The sequence below is a fragment of the Spermophilus citellus genome (assembly GCF_964194105.1).
Source record: "Spermophilus citellus genome assembly, chromosome: 10".
NCBI classification, from domain to species: domain Eukaryota; kingdom Metazoa; phylum Chordata; class Mammalia; order Rodentia; family Sciuridae; genus Spermophilus; species Spermophilus citellus.
Genome location: NC_138197.1, coordinates 8757394 through 8775030, shown reverse-complemented (window position 1 = coordinate 8775030; position 17637 = coordinate 8757394). Strand labels below are relative to the sequence as shown.

Sequence of the window (17637 nt, the reverse complement as noted above, 5' to 3'; positions counted from 1 at the left end):
TACTTAACATGGCTTTCCAATCAATCCCTCTGGATCTCAGTCGTCAATTTTCCCAACTTCAACATTCCAATGTACCCAGGACATTACTGGATTCAGCTTTCTGGGTTTTAAAATTTGCTATATATGTCTTCTATACTAAAAGTGATTAATTGAAAAAAAATGTTCTCTTCAAGAAACCTTCATAACAAAATACCAGATTCCCTATTAACAAGAAAAAGGAATCAAGTTTTTAACATTAAGGCCAAAACAGACGACAAGAGTCTGTCAAAACATATAGACGGCACAAGACAGCTCTGACCTCAGATGCCCTCTGCTGAAGGAGTCACTGGCAAAATTCCAAGGTGTAGTAGATTTGTCTTTCTTCACTCTCTTCAAGACTGCTGGATGCTGAAATCATCTGACTGGGAAGGGTCACTTTCTGCCCCTACAAATAAAGCAGATCTTTTTAAGAGACTTTTTTTCTAGATTTTTTGTTCTTCTGCTTATGTAGATGTATTCTTTTCCTGGTACTAGAAGCCCTGGATTATTTTGAGTACTCCCTTGAGGAATCTGCTATTGTATCTGTGGCTTCCTTCTTGCATTTCTTCTGATTTTGTGTGTGTGTGTGTGTATGTGTGTGTGTGTATGTGTGTGTGTGTGATCTTTTGTGAGATTTGCTTCTTTTTGTGAGATTTCTTTGACTTCTTTGCCGGGTTTCTGTTCTTGCGACTAAAAGGCTCAGGGGTCACTCCAGATAAACTGGGCTGACTCAGCTGCATGAAATAACCACACAAGAGACACAAATACCTTTTTCTTTGGGGTCGCTGTGACGGCTCCTCTGACCTTAAGGGTCTGCAGAAAGAGAGAGAGCGCGAGAGCACGCACTGACCCCTTTTATTGAGGAGAAGCTATTCAAATGAGGCAAGGGGTCAGGTTTCAGGGGGCTGAGTCTATCTTCATGGTGTCCACTGTCAGCAGGTTGACTGACACCTGGGTAGGCCACACCCAAGGGCACAGTAAGAGAAGGGGACACACACAGGCACTTCCATGGAAGATTCTATCCTAAACAGGGCAAGAGGTTATATTACAAAGGAACAGGTGAACATAGCTTTACCCATGGGGCTGTAGCAAGACACACCCATGCACGAGACATTTCTGTGACTGCGCCTCAGCACCCAGCTGGGGAGTGTGACCCAGTCACAAGGTTGGTCTCCCACACTTCTTATGTTTGCAGGGTTTGTAAGTAGATGATTTTACCTGGGGAGATGTTTCTTTTCCCAATGGTAATATCTTGCTGATCACTGTCGGTTTCAAACTCTTCAGGGTACAACTCTTTAGAACCACTGTGACCCCATCTGTCTGGCATGTTAGCTTCATAATACTATAGCTTCTTGTTCCAGGATTTAGCCTTCAGAAAATCATCTTCCGGTGTCCCAGCAATTTGATTCTTTGGCCTCCAGTAGTCTCTGACTTTCTTCATCAAAACCATCACGATACATCCAACTTGAACTTCTGGGTGACATTTTCCTTTTCGTCCCCTGGTAAGCTGCTGAGAGCCATAGCCAAGTAGGAATGACGCATGGCAATTTCCTTGTCAGCCTACCCAATCTTGCTTAGAGGGAGGACTCTCCATTGTGGAAATGGGCTTGCCTTGGACCCAGGTCATTTGCAGTGACATTGCATGAATGTTTGAGAGTTTTGGTTTGAAAGGTGACCTTACTCAGGGATTAGGGCGGCTCTGGGTTTAGGATGGATCCTGCTGGATTAGGGTGGCTCCAGGTTTAGGGTGGATCCTGCTGGGAATAGGGCGTATCCTGCTGCCTCAGGCACCCACTCCTTGAGATCCTGTGGAGTTCTCTCGGGGTTCTGAGAGTATTTGGTATGCAGAGCCCAGTGGAGGGAGTGTATTTTTCCCAGAATGTGCATGCGTGTAGAGTGCCGGTGAGAGTTCGGAAATAAAGAGTTGATATTGGAATCTACAAGGCTTTTGTGGTGGCTCGGTTATTTTGTGCCCAGCCAGACTGCAGCAGTAAGCATTCTCCATCTGTCTTTCTAGTTCTCTTATTTCCCACTTACCTGACTCCTCCTGAATCTTATTGTGAACATCTGTAGGCTAGATGACATTCCTCAGGAGGACTTCCCCCAGTGGAACCCAGGATATTCTTCACTCCCTCAATCCTGAGGAAATCAGGAATCTTGTTAGTGTGAGAAAAAGAATCACTCCATTACAAGATCTGCTCTGACCCAGGGAACCAAGGAGTCAGGGATCAAAGGCACCGATATAGTTTCACCAGAGTCAGTGCAGCCTTGTGTGGCAGGGATTGGGGGAGGAAGGTGAAACTCCATCTTTTTTGAGCTCACGAGTCTTCTGGTGAATTCATCTTTGGTTCTGTGCATTTAAATTAATATATTTTTGTTCTGGATTGTTTTGTCTAACTGAAGTTATTTTTTAGCTATCTTTTTGTTTTTGTCTTGCTGTCCTTCTATAGACACTGATTATTTTTGCATTAATGCTCAACACGCTGAAAACTAAAAGACATCTTCTCTTTTGGAGAGTCCTGAGGAGAAAAATAAATAGTGGTGATGGTGGAAGTAAATCTGCCCCCATGTAGAATGAATGACCAGCTGGACCTTTGCTTTCAGCATCCAACATGGCTGAACAGATGTTAAACTCCAAATACCTCCCAATGGCTCTTCCCATGTCTGAGTCATACTGCAAAAATATCTGATAGGTGCTATTTTAATTTTAAAGGGTTAATTATGACAGCGTATGTGATAAACATCTGTAACTCTTTTGTCTCCTACCCGTGGGGATCTATTATCTGGTAATAGGGTATAAAATATTTGTTTCCGGTCTGTATTTACATATACTTGCTCATGCTTGTGTATTCTATATTGTGTCTACATACATGTTCCTGTCTATATATCATGTACATGGTACCAAAACTGGCTTATAGGAAACTGAGCACTCATTTAAAAAAAAATGGATCCAAATTGTCTTTTAGTTCATATGATTTAAATTGGTGTAAAAAATGATAAGAGTAAAAATGTCTTTAAAATTACTATTCCATACCTATTTCTAGATGGTCAACTGAAAGAGTATCATCTTCAATAAAAATGTTAAAATATAATGTGAATTTCATATTCAAATTTTATATTTTTATAAAAATAGTTTTATATTTTCATAAAAATATTTTATATTTTTCTTCCACTGAAAAAAGATGGTTTAAAATGTTAACTAGGCTTCTCTGATATCTAGGTTTGTATGGGTAACCTAAAGTAAACTGTTACAAATGGGTAAATTATGTTTAACATAAATGGGATTAATCTTCATTTATATGGTTATTTGAGGAGACATTTGAATAATTTACAATATTAAAATACTAAAATATCAACTGCTAAATATAAATTCAAGTACTCTTGGCTTGAATTTGAGTTCTATAAGACATTAAGTGTGCTTTATGAATTGGTGATAAATGTAAGAATGTTTTAAGATTGTTTTGTTTCTGGATATCACTAAAAGCAAAGTTATTAAGAGTTAAAGTTCTAACAGATGTAATTCTATATGGAAAAAATACAAAGGACTGAATCTCTGGAATAGGAAAAATTATAAAAGTAAAGTATTTCATCAAAATAAAAAGAAATAATATATAAAAATTCATAATAGATTCATATATTATGATTCATATGTGTATATTTAATAATGATATATATTTAATAATGATACCCCATCTTGGAGATCAGGAACAGGTCCTTATTCCCCAGTGTTGAAGATTAAACACCCAAGTAATACTGAGGCAAGTGTAGAAAGCAAGTTTTATTTAAGAAAGTGATAGAGACTGATTTCTCCAAAGAGAAGGGGCCCCAGAGCTGGATATCCATAGGATAGGGTACATCTTGTTTTTTTATAGACCCAGAACCCTTCTTTTTAATCAATGTTTTCTCTTTCTTCTCCATTTATGTGCCTGGGAGCAGGGACCTGGAGGTAAATTGTTAGCAACACAGAGTGCCTAGGAGCATGATTGCAGAGACTAACAGCCCATTATCCTCTGGTAACCAGCCCTCATCCTCTGTTGACCCCCATCATTTATTACACTGACTGCCTCAGTGTGCTGAGGACTATGACATATCTTGACCACTTAGGCCAGGCGGCTCAGCAGGCAGATTACTTTCTGGCAAAAAAAGCATGTGAGGGGGGGGTCAGTACAGTGGGTCCATTTTATAGTATTATTTTCTTAACCTTTTGTTTCCACTACTCTCATCTGTCTGACCCCTTAAAATACACACACACACACACACACACACACACACACACACTTTCGCGATATGCAGGGGGAGAAATAAAGAATTCCATGCACCTCTGCCTTTGTGGATGCTTTATTCTCTCAAATAACTCAATAGAATTTCACTCTATAGATTCTTAATCAAGAAAATGACAATCCTTAATGCTAGGCACTGCAATAGAAATGATCAATTCACAGCAAACAATTCTAGATTAATTAATTCACAGCAAACAATTCTAGATTAATTCTAAGCATTACAAACACACTTAATCATGACAGGCTCATGACAGACATTCCTTCTGCATGCTAAGTCAAGTGTCAGATCAAAAGTCTCAAGCCTTAGGCTTTAATTCCCTAGATGCACACTTACTCAGACCACAGTGATCAGATCAGGAACCAAGGCAGGCTTCTCCTGGAGTGGAGCTGATGGATGGTTGAGGAGAGGGTCATAGGGAGAAGTTGTGGCTCTCACCTGGGTCAAGATGTGGCTGTAGAGTTTGAGAGCAGTGAGGAAGATGCAGAAGATCAGGCAAATGAGAAGAGCTGGGATGTCAGCCAAGGTCCTCATCAGGCTCTCCAGCATGAGGGCATCAGTGTCAGCTGGCTGAATATCTGTTAATTTGCCCCATCATTTATACTAAATTTGGGGGCTTTTGACCACCCTTTCAATACTTATCAGCTGCCATTGGGTCTCTCAGTGATGTAATTTACCCTGGGTTTAAAGAATCTGGTCTGGTGGTCCCCACCCTGGTTTTCTTGCCTTTCTCCCTTATTGGGGTGAGGACAACATGCCAGAGACTTCACTCTGAGCTTGTCGGGGTGGGGAGAAGTGACTTGTTTGTGTCTGAGGGACATATTGGAGGGCTCCATAGGTGTGCCCAGTGAGACTGCAGGTTTCAAACTGAAGTTTTAAAATGGAGTTGCTTAGGCTCAGCCTAAGGCCAGCCTTACACCTCTCTCTCTCTCTCTCTCTCTCTCTCTCTCTCTCTCTCTCTCTCACACACACACACACACACACACACACACACACACATAAAATCTATTATTTCTGAAATGGGGATTTTAAAGTATTTCTGGAAAGGGAAACCTAATTTATTTAAAGGTTGACAATGAGGAAGATAAAAACATTTTGCTACTTTTTCCACAAAAAGAAACTTAGGAGTACTCTTACCCTTTCTGTTTAATGCATGTTTCAAATGTAATGTTGAATAATGTTAACTGACATTCAGACAGACTCAGTGTTATGGCTTAGAAATTAGAGGTCACCCAAAAGCTCATGTATGAGACAATGCAAGAAAGTTTCTTAACCCAATAGGTGCATTAATCCCCATAGGCAGGTGGGGTGTGGGTGGAGGAGTTGGGTAGATAAGGACATGCCCTTGGGGTATATATTTTGTCCTTGAAGGAATCTGTCTCTCTGCTTCCTGGTACCATGTTCCCAGACGCTTTCCTCAGCCATACTCTTCTGTTATTATGTTCTACCACACCTTAAAACCTGAGGAATGGACCTGGCTGCCTATGGACTGAGACCTCTGAAACCAGCTTTTTTTTTTTTTTTAATGTGTCCCCATTTCTTCTTTTTGAAATGGAAATGATTACTATGTGTCTTTATATTCTTTTGATATTAGAGAGGCCCTTGCTAGATTTTGTCTTGAGTCTCAGAGGAAACTTTGGACATGAACTTTTAGGCAATCATGGAAGTGTTAAGATTATGAGAACTCTTGGAAATGGATTAAATGTATTTTGTATTATGAGATGAACACAAGCTTTTGAGGACCAAGGGGAAAAAAATGATACAGTTTAGAAATTAGATTCTCCCCAAAAGCTCATGTGAGACAATGCAAGAAAGTTTAGAGGTGAACTGATCAGATTATGAGAGCCTTAACCTAATCAGTGCATTAATCCCCACCCCCATAGGGTTTAACTGGGTGGTGACTGTAGGAATGTGGGGTGTGGCTGGATGAGGGGGTGTCTGCACAGGAAACCAGGGAGCTGAAACTACAAACCTGGCTCTCGTGTTCCAATAAAAGAAAATTTAAAGTCAAACACCAACAGCCATGCAAGATAACTTTATTATAAGTGACAGTAGAGTGGAAGTGAGGAAAAAATGAAGAGAATGCAAAGTGAGGCTCAAGCAGAGAGCACTCTCCAGACAGCTTGGGCCACCTCCAAGCAGAGAATGACAAAGATACAATGCTGTCACCAAGTTTATTCCTGTTTCATGATTGGCTTGAAAATGGGTGTCCTCCTTCAGCAACCTTCATCAGTCAGGTATTCAACTCCTCCTTTATGTTGGGTGGTGAAGGTATGGACCTTAGTTGGTCCTCTCCAGAACTGTCATGGTATCCATTATTGAGGCGGGGCTTCATCTACCAGTCAATCATTGTTCATGTGGGCATTGGGGTTAGTGGCCAGTCAGAGGCTACCTTACTGCACCTGCACCACTAAAGAATCCTCCCCCACTTCTGAGTTGGTAAGAGATACTGGGGCTCCGGAGATACTTTGGCTCAGGCCTAAGACCTGATCCCACCCTGTCCCAAGCAAGAACACTAAGCAGGACTCACACTGGGCTGATGCTCTGCCTCAGCACAGTCCTAAGGGCACCTGACCATGGAGCCAACCTCCTGTCCACAGGCTGCATCCATTCTGAGAAACACAGGGCAGAGAAGGACACCACAAATGGATATGTGCCCTACTTTGCACCTGGCACAATGAGACTTTGAGGCAATTGCCCTTGGTGGGAGATACTGAAGGAACTCAGATGCTGGAGGTATTCACAGTCCTCACTCATGCAGGTCCAACAGGTGTCCTCAATCTTAATTTCCTGTTTTATTTTGACCCCCTAAGTTCTTCTTTCTTGAGGTATTCCCCTCATTATCTCTTCTATTTTCAATTGTTTATCCTCAAGGTTTATGTACTAATGTTTTTCCATAGGTTAGCTGCTAAAATTATTTACTCATATTCTTTGGCAGTAACTTAAAAAAAATGTTAAGAGTAACTCCAAGTAAACCTGTGACCTTGCTATGCATTTTACAGTTCATCACTAACTGCTACCAAACAGGTAAGTCAATGGGAGCATGCTCTTGGGGGATATAGTTTGTTCCTGAGGAAAGCTTTCTCCTTCTCTGGTTTCTGGTGCCATGTCCCCAGCTGCTTTTCTCAGCCACACTCTTCCATCATGATGTCCAGTCTTACCTGGAGCTCCAAGGAATGGAGTCGGCTGTCTATGGACGGAAACCTCTGAAATTATGAGCCCGAAAATGAACTTTTCCTCTTCTAATTGTTCTTATCAGAACAATTTTTTTGGCTGTTTTTAATCACAGCCAGAAAAAAAAAAACTGTCAAAAACACTCAGGAAACAAAAGATGAAAAGTTTGTAGAATTATATATATATATATATATATATATATATATATATATATATATATATATATATATTTTAAAGGCAAAAGTCAGCTTAAGAAATAAAACACTATAACAATGGTGTGTTAAGAGGCAAGACTCACTTGAGATAAGGCTCCTCCTCTCATTCTACTTTATCTTAGGATGGCTTCAAAGTAGGGTAAAATTAAGGTCATTTCAACTTATGTTCAAAAGAAAGTTTATTGTGACCTCAAAATAAAAAGATAAAAACTTTATTTAGTTTTGGGTAAATAATCAAATATATTTAAAGGTTGCAATTTAAGAGTTGCAAAAGAGTAAAATATGTGATTGACTTGCTTAACTTATGGGACTTTTTAGAGGCAAAGTAGATATCAAAAACTCATAAGTGTTATAAGAGTTGTGTTTCTTGGTTCAAAGTTATTATATGAACCAAATGTTTTTGCTCTTGTTAATTTCATTTTGAATTTCCTTCCCTTGTAAAACTTTACTACTGTTGCCTGTGTTTGTTGAAAGTAACTACTTCTAACAGAACAATCTGAGGTAATTAGCCATTATCCCTAGGACAGACAGGATATGACTCCCAGTACTAATACTGACCCCCAATTAAATGGAAGGGTTGACATACACAGCAATATTATAAAAATTAAAATTAAAACCCATTAATACCACTTTATGGCTGATGAAACTAGCCTGCTAGATATTTAAAATCAAAACTTGGAGAACAAAGCCAAGAAAATAAAGATCTAAGAAAAAAGCAGCCAACATTTTAGCCCTTGCCCTCTGAGGTCAGCCAAGGCCCAGGGAATGATGTCAGGGCCCTTCTGAGGGGCATGGGACTCTAGTGAGTCACCCGACCTCCTGACCATGAGGATCATGAAGATCCTAGAGAACAGGAAGCCAACCAATGCACATTCTACAAAGAGGAGGGTCATTGGAGATGGCAATGTCCCTGCTGCCTCTAAGACAAGCCACATGTGGTTAGCAAGACCATGACTCATCCTGGCAGATGGCACAACTGGTAGAAGAAAGTTAAAGAAGCTAAGAGGCTGCTCACAAGTTCTCAAGAGAGACCCTGAGGAATCTCAGCTGACCTTAACAGTACATAGGAAATGGTTAATTTTTGACCAACTTGGTCTTACACACTTGGCAAGAAAGTATGCTCGAAGAACAGCCATACATGAACATAAGGAAAATGGCTGTTTTACTGTAAGTTGAGACGTTCATTTGTGTCAGCCCCGCCAAAAGGAAATTAAATAAAGCCAGGTGGCTATAAAGAAAGTGTTCTTATACAGAAATACTTATCACAGAGGACTTTGCTGGAGTCTCTGGTTTATCCTGAGTCAATGTGAGCCTGGACTCATAGACCTACAAACCTTCCTAACCTCCTACATTGGCGGACTTTAACTGTTTTTCACTTGTGGGATAATCTGGCCCCAATAATCATCTCTCAGATTGGTCTAAAAGACATAATGTGGTATTTGAAAGCCCTAACTAATATAACTGAGAAAGCCCGAAATTGTGCAGATAAGTGGATCCCTCTACTAAACACAGAAGAAATGCTAATGGGAAAAAAAAAGCCTATTTTATGAAAATCAAATGGCACTAGATATTTTAACTGTAGCCGAAGGGGGGGCACTTTTGCCATTATAACAATTAAATATTATATATTTCTAACAACTTCGCTAATGTTTCTAAAGCATTCGTTGGCCTACATTCACAAATTAATGCCATGTTGGACCCCCACCACAGGCAGGGACCTAGAAGAAGCTGTCCTGGTGTGTCCAAGCCTCCACTAGCTATAATTAATTACATCCTCTTAAGAAAAATTACCTTTTCTGGACCATGTCTTCATTATATCTTGCAACTATGTCTCCAGAACCCTCCCTTTTCACCAAAACTGTGTCACAACCCCTAGTCGCCCTGGTGGCCGAATATCAAGACCTCAGAAAGAAAACTTGATGGCCGTTCAAAGAACATGAGCAGGTTAAGAACACAGGGAATTGCAGCAAAACCCAGGAGGACTAATTTTCTCGAAAAATCTGACTCTGTGAGCACCGTACCCTCCGCTTCTCGGAAGTACTTGGAGTTGCCTCGCCGTGTCACCTCCCCTCTCTACTAAACTTTTGCCTGAAACTCTTGAGTCGCTGGATTTTTCCCCTGGGAATCGCAGGAAGCGACACCGCAGGGCTGCAGCGGGGCAGGTCCCCACCCTGAAGCAGGACAACTTGCTTCCTTCTTCATTTCCCATCCGCCTGGTACCCGAGTTGGAGCCCACTGCAGAGAACCCCTTCTCCGAGGGGAAGCACCCCGGGGCCGGCTCCTATCCTGGGCCGCGCACCTGAGCATCTCGGCGACCCTGGCGGCCCCTGGGTTCTTATTCGATTTTATTCCCAAATCATCCCCTTCAGCCTCCCTTCTCTGCCTCCTGGTCTTTCTTTCTCCTTGCAGGGCCGATCAGATGGCCCGCGACCTCGCGGTGCCTAGCGGTCTGCGAGCGGGCGGTGAGGGGGACAGGGACGCTGGAGCCAGAGCAGAGGTGACGCGGGGACAGAGTCAGGCTGCAGGGCTTTGCGGGGCGGGCGGCGCTGAGTCCCGGCTGCGGTTTGGCAGATGTTCAGCCACTGCACCGGCAGGTGGGTGCCAAGTGTGGTTTCTGTGGTGCAGACACCGCAGGCTGAATGACAGTGACATACAGCCCTGGGGCGGTGGTGCCCGAGCGCCCCCGGAGGTCCCCACGCCTGGATCTCCGCGTGGGGCAGCCGCCCTGGTGGAGGCTATCTGTTGAAGGGACTCACTCCACCCGAGGGACACGCGCTCTCCAGGGGTCGCGGCACTCCACCCGGCCTCTCTTTGGTGTGCGACAGGTCCCGCGTGCGGGGGTCTTCGGGTGGCTCTCAGAGGTGATGCCTGGCTGCAATCCCCCTACCTCCATCCCACTTGGGCCAGCCACTCGCTAGTAAAAGGGTTTAGAGTCACTTCTTGATGTGGCTGCCAGGAAGGAGGATAAGGGAAATACCCTGTCACACTGCCATTCAGACAAGGCTGGAAGATGTAATTTATTTGGAGTTGTGTTTCCATTCTTTCTACAAAATAAATAATTTATATTTCTGGACTTCCATTCTTGTGTAATCTGTACTCTGCCCCCACCACACATACTTTATTAAGATTCGGTATTGTTTGTGCTTTTCGGTGTTTTAATTATTTTTTATTGGTGCATTACCTTTATACATAATAGTGGGATTCCTTGGTATGTATTTATGCATACACATAGTACAATAATATGATTTGGTCAATTTCACTCCCCAGTACTTCCCCCTTCCCACTCTTCCTCCCCAGACCCACTTCCTGGACTCTATTGTTCAGCAATAGTTTTTAATTTTATATCGAATAATCAAAGTTGGAGCCACCAAAGCAGATTCAGGTGAAGAAAATACTGGGTATGGTTGATTTCCCACTCACTAAAAGGGACATAAAGTCAATATTTCAGATTGCATGTGTCTCTAGTAGACATAGGCAATCTTCTATCTACTTGACATCATGTTTAATAATGAATCATCAGCACCATTTCCATTAAATTTGAAAAAAAAATAGGAATGTTCATTTCACCATCAATGTGACATTATGCATTTCAGTGCCTAGGAAATCAGGTAGACCATCTACATTATTCTAAACAGAAAAAGAAGACAGAAAAGTGCCACTGTTACTCACATATGTGGTTGTATTCTTTGTGAATGTTGCTGATACACAGACAAAACCATTCTTATCAGACCCAGACAAAACTGAAATAGGAAAACAAGGAAGAGAGATGACTCCTGCCTTCTTCTCTAAGATAAGTACTTTTTCAAGGACCTTCTAAAAGGCTCACAAGAGATTATGTCTTCCAAAAATCTCCATGTTTTGCAAGGCGTCATTTACCTAGTGTTTTCTGTAACAAAGTTTAAATTTTACATTCTTTAAGACTGATCTAGTGCAGACAAGATGCTTTCCCCAGAACATTTGCCCAGCAAGGCTCATCCTTCTGTGAGCTGATGCCAACCTCAGCCTGGTCTTCAAAACCAAGGGACTGTGTCTATAAGTACCTTTTTAACACATTTCTCCCTTTTTGCCTTTGAGAACTTGCCTTTGTAATCTCCCTGAAGAGGTCCATAGTTGACTGTGGGATTCATATTCCCATGGCGATGCTCTGTTGTTCCCCAATAAACAGCATTATTCTTGGAGATTCTCTCTCTGATTACTATTTAGGTCGATCCTTACACATCAAAAGAAACAAAGCTATTTGGAAAAGTAAGAAATTTAGCAAGCTGACCAACAACATTTAATTTTAGCCTGTATTTCTTAAAAAATATTTATTTTCTAGGTGTAGATGGACACAAAACAATGCCTTTTTTATTTTTATTTTTTAATGTGGTGCTGAGGATCGAACCTGGGTCCCAACTGTGCTAGGTGAGCGCGCTACCTCTCTCTGAGCCATGATCCCAGCTCTAGCCTGTATTTTTAAAACCCTTGTCAGGTTATAAACAAATATTCAAATATGCAGGACCTATTTTTAAAAGATATGAAACTCTATCTACCAGGAAGGGGAATTCTTTTAACAGTATTATAAAAATTTGGAAAAAGTATGGATGAAAATATATTTATAACTCTTTGTGAAGATTTCATCTCTCTCTAAAACAATCTATAAATTTAATATAGTATTAACAGAATATATTTTTATGATTTCACTGTTTGATTCATATGGAAAATGAACACTTGAGAGTAAATAGGAAGATTTTTAAAAACAAATTAGGTGTAGGATTTTCCATATATTAGAAAATTTTATAAATCTCTAAAGACAATGGAGTAGACCTAAGGCCAGCTAGGTCAATGAAACTGAAGAGTCTGAGACCCAAGAATAAATGGAAATCTGACACTTAAAAGCCAAAGGTAAAGCTGGGGAAGAAATTCTTAATAGCTCATGCTTTGACAGAAAGGTATTTATCTTGAAAAAATATAATATAGTTCTGTTTTTTGTTGTCTTAACTTCCATAGAGAGTCTAGGTGATTTACTAATTTAAATATGTTGTGTGTAAATGTAAAAGTAACCAGCACCCTGACCAACTACATTTAATCTTAGTCTATAGAAAATGTTAAATTGACTCTAGATGCCTAGAAAAAAATTTAAAACCCCATTCAGGTTACAAATAAATAATAAAATATACAGGATTTGCAGGTCTCTGAAAATTTGTGCACAATGCAATTGAGAATGCATTTTAAATCATGATTTAAAAACCAAACTTCATTAAGTAATAAATATTTGAAACATTTGCATTCATTGCAAAGGGAGCACGTAATTAATAAAATATGCTAACATTTCTACAACTCTAACAAGTGATTTTCAAAATCAACAATTTAGTTTGAAGATAAAGGCTAAAAGCCAATTCCCATAAAGATAAATGCAAAACATTAAGCACAGTTAAATGCTCAGCCATGCTAATTAACAGGGAAAGGCAAATTTAAATAAAATATTTTATGAACTGTATTAATTTTAAAAGTACTACAATACTATGTGTTGCTAAATTTTGTGAAATTATATTCTGGGTTCCATGGTTTGAATATGTCTCCTACAGTTCATGGAAAATCTAGCTGCTCTGAGAATTCTGTTAATACTCAAGATAACTTGCAAGACATAATATTATATATAGCACAATAGCTTCCAATGTCCACCATGCAAAGAAAAGTCTGGGATGCCCATTGTCTGATTTGTACATTGACACACTATAGTTAAGGTGGTGATCAGGTGGCCACTTCCTGCAGTTACAGCTTGTTTACAAGAGAAAGCTCAAAATGGAGTTAGTGATGTTAAAGCATGTCACATTGATTTTAATTGAACACCCACTTATTTAGGTTTACAAGAAGCTTAACCTGGCAAACACATATCCAAATACCCTTACTTTGCAAATTGAACAGAAGTCACTACACAGTATCTGACAATGTTTTAGGTATTGACAACTTGGAAAGATAAACTCCAAACCACCCTGGGGGAATCTTGCCTATGGTCACAGGTATTAAATCTGTCTTACCTGGATTTATAGACCAGGAGGTGGTCACCTTTTCTCCACAATGGATGACTGTGGTCATCAGACAATACAGATTGCCAAGGTGTCACAAAGAAATAGGAAAGACTATTCTGGGGATGCAATGTAGAAGTCATATGGGTCATGGAGAATGACAGTGGCTTACAGAGAATTTAGTGGTGACTCCCATATCTGCTGCTGTGCAGAACATGACTTCTTTGCTTGAGAAATTAGCATCTTTCTGGGAACTACTATACAGTTCTGAATTTAGCTAACACCTTTGTTAGTATTTCCCCAGTCATGGACTCCAGAATCAAAATTCTCTCATGTGGAAAAGACAACAGTGGACCGTTCAGGTGTCTCCACAATGACATACATAAACATACAATCTGCCATGGAATGGGGTCCTAGAACATGACCCTCTTTTCTACCTATCAACTTGTAGTGATCTGCTATTTTCTTTGTTCTGTCTTACCCTTTGCATATAGAAGATAATTCTTGGCTCAGGCAGGGATATTTCCAATTAAAATTTGACCAAGAAAATATATCCTAACACATTCCAAGTGGAAACATGAATTAGTAAAACTGTTTTATGGAAACAGCTGGTAACATTTTATAGTGTTCATTTAGTTATTGGAATTTATCCTGCAACACATGGTCCCAACTGTTCAAATGAAAATCTGCTGTTGTTTACAGTATGATTGTTTGTAATCCAGGAAATTGGAAACAATTCTAAGTCTATTCATAAGGATTTAGTCATATAATCTATGGTATGTGATCATATAACAAGTTAAATTTTATATAATTAAGAGTATTAGGTTGCCCTAAATGTTCTGACATAGACACATGTCCATAGCACATTATAAACTAAAACAGAAAGAAAATAACAAGATGGAAATATACTTTTTACTTGAATTACACTTTAACTTGCTCTTCTGTTTCTGTTCTCTAATTTATAGTATATGCAGTTTCTGTATGGATACAGGACAGATAGTTTTTGTTTTAGCATATACATATGTGTGTATCTGTGCATGTATATGTATGTATGCATATAGTATGATGTGATTTTTGTAAATAAGTCCTAACAATATAGAAACAAACCACTATAGGAATATAGACCAAATTATAATTGTTCATGTTCTGTTACATAATTCTATATGCATACATGTTTCTAAAGAAAACGTGTTATCATTGCAAGAAAAAAAGGATTTTCTTTAACTATGTATACAGAATATTTCTGTTTTAATCCCTGTTCTCTTGCTAATGACATAGTACAAGCCACAAAGAAAAATAGTTTATTTTGGCTGCTTGGTTCTGTAGACACAAGTCAAGGGGTCACACCTGGCTTGGCCCCTTGCTGGCACCGTTCCCAGGATGGTGCTGTTGGGGGAAGTAGAACCTCTGGGAGGTGGGGGCCTAGTGGGAGGCCCATAGGTCATTGGAAGCCTGCCCTCAAAGGGGATCATGGGATCCTGGTCTCTTCCTTTTCCTCTTTTCTCCTGTCCATGAGATGAGTGTTTTTGGTCTTTTCTTCCTCCATCAAAACAATGGGGCCAACTGATCACTGACCAGAATTTCTAAAACTGGAAGACAATATAAGTCTTTTCTTGTTATAAAGTGATAAAAACAGGTATTTTGTTATAATAAAGGAAAGCTGACTAACAGATAATATCTATCCACATAAATTCTGCTTCTAGGAATATATCCCATAGATATAAATGCACAGTTGCACAATAAATACATTTTTTTCTTATTGTTTGTAATAGCAGAAATTTTGAAGAAATTTAAATTTTCATAAGTTGATTGTTAATTGTTAAATTGTTAAAAAAATATGGAGCAGCCATTCAAAAGATAAAGTTTATATGAACTTAAAGGCAATCAATCAGAAGATTTCTAACAAGGAAAAATGGATGCATGAATATACACATAGGTAATATTCTCATTTTATTATATATACACATATTATCTTGTGTATGCTTAGAATGTTTTCTGGAAGAAACAAATATCTGATATCAGTTGTTGTCTATGAAAGATAAGAAATGGGATTGGCATTGAAAGGATCCATCCAACTGAGAGAAATAATCAGTAGGTAACTGCTCCAACCTTCTTTAACAATTCCTTATAAACATTCTTTAAACACCTCAAAAGTATTCTAATCTTTTTATATCATAATATAATTTTTCTTTTTCTTCTTTGCAGTTAGCTTTATATTGATATTTAATGACAGTTATCTATTTGAGAATAGGTGAATAGTCTCAATATGCCTGCCATACCCATTATTTCTAGTTCTTTGGTTATTATAAAGAATTTAGAAGCTACTATTCTATATAGCAGGATCATGGAGTAAGTGCTGGTATATGTTTAAGAGAGTTAGAAGTTTAGCTTTATGATTTGACAGAGAAATATTATAAAGGAATGCAATAGTAGTATGTGTGTGTGTGTATATGTATGTATATATATATATATATATATATATATATATATATATATATAAAAAATTCAATGAAGTATCTCCCACCTGAATTAATAAACAATCTAAAAGCAATTAAGTAAAGGAGATTTTACAATATGCACATCCAGTTTTGGATGAAGATGAGACACACAACTTGCATAAATTCTGTTTTATTTTGATTCCAGATCTGCACAAAATTATTTTTAGAGGGAACATACATCCACCCCAGAGGCATAGAAGTATCATGAGGGTATTTGTGTCAGTTTCCTAAGGAATGTATTAAAGGGTTTTACATAATACATCACACCAACACTTCACTTAGTATGTATTGATTGATTACCAAGCATGTGTTGTTACTACTCCATGCAGTGAGAATGCAGGCATGGAAAAAAGCTAAAAGTCTCTTCCCCCAGGAGTTTACATTCTGGTGGGAATTTCTACCAAAATTTAATCCTCTTTAAAGCTCTTTCCTCCTTGAAAAATTCTACCTGCTAACTGCCGCTGCATTTCTCTCTCCTTTCTCCCCCATGAAGTTTCCTTACCAGAAGCCTGCATGCTCTACTTCCCCTTCCCTCCTCCAATGCTCTGGGACCACACGACATCACTTCCCCACTAGAGAGGGACACACGTGTTTCCTTTTCAGCCCATGGTTTTGTTGGGCAATAGTAGCTTGCACAGACCACAGCTCTCCTTTCTATAAACACGATGCTCATAAAAAAAAAAAGATCTTCAAGAGCTCTATTTATCTCATGAGACATCTAATGACAGAATATTTTGTGAAATGAATTCTTCCTCTATTCATTACACTCACTAAAATATCTAACTCCCTTGCAACTAATGTTTTTATTACCCATGGCAAGGTCACATATGAATCTCCATTCATAATCCACAAAACTTTGGATGAGCCAAAATATACAAATAAAACATATCCCCATCTCAAAACCCAGGGACTCAGTTTTGAAATAATTTTATGTTAAAAAAACATACTAAAATATCCATTTGTGCCTTTTGATTTTACCAAACCTACCACCATAACTACTTTTTTTCATAAACAAGAAAGCATTGTCTCATGAATTTTTTTTTTCTGTCCTCTTTCTCCACTCCCCTACCCTTCCTCACAGGTCAATATTGCAGAACTTTGATATGATCCAAAGGCAGGAAGCCACAGTGGTTAAAGCACAGAGGGAACTGTATGCTTGAGGAAACCAGTCTACTTGAGGTCAAGTTCCAGTGGCACATCTCACTAGTCATTGGAACCTAGCAATGGGCATATATTTATTTTCTCTGCACCTCAGTTTCTAATTCTGTTATAGTACCTGCCCTACGGATCTTTTTATGTAATTAAATGGATTTATCTCTCTCTCTAAGCTCTATGTTGTGGAAGTAACAATTTAAGGACAGGGATGGTGAGTAATGGAACGGTCAAGTTCTGATACAACATATCGGTCATAAAAATGATTTCTTTGGGTGTCTTGGCCTCTCAACT

The 17637-nt window shown here is 39.2% G+C and overlaps 1 pseudogene across 1 annotated transcript; it reads right to left on the bottom strand.

Annotated features, from left to right (window-relative positions):
* Positions 1-322: 322 nt before the first annotated feature.
* Positions 323-9894, bottom strand: LOC308659018 (annotated as a pseudogene). Its single transcript has 4 exons — positions 9707-9894; positions 2017-2141; positions 1199-1528; positions 323-696 (listed from the first exon to the last, which is right to left on the bottom strand). The product of its transcript is annotated as an uncharacterized misc_RNA (transcript).
* Between the last annotated feature and the right edge of the window lie 7743 nt (positions 9895-17637).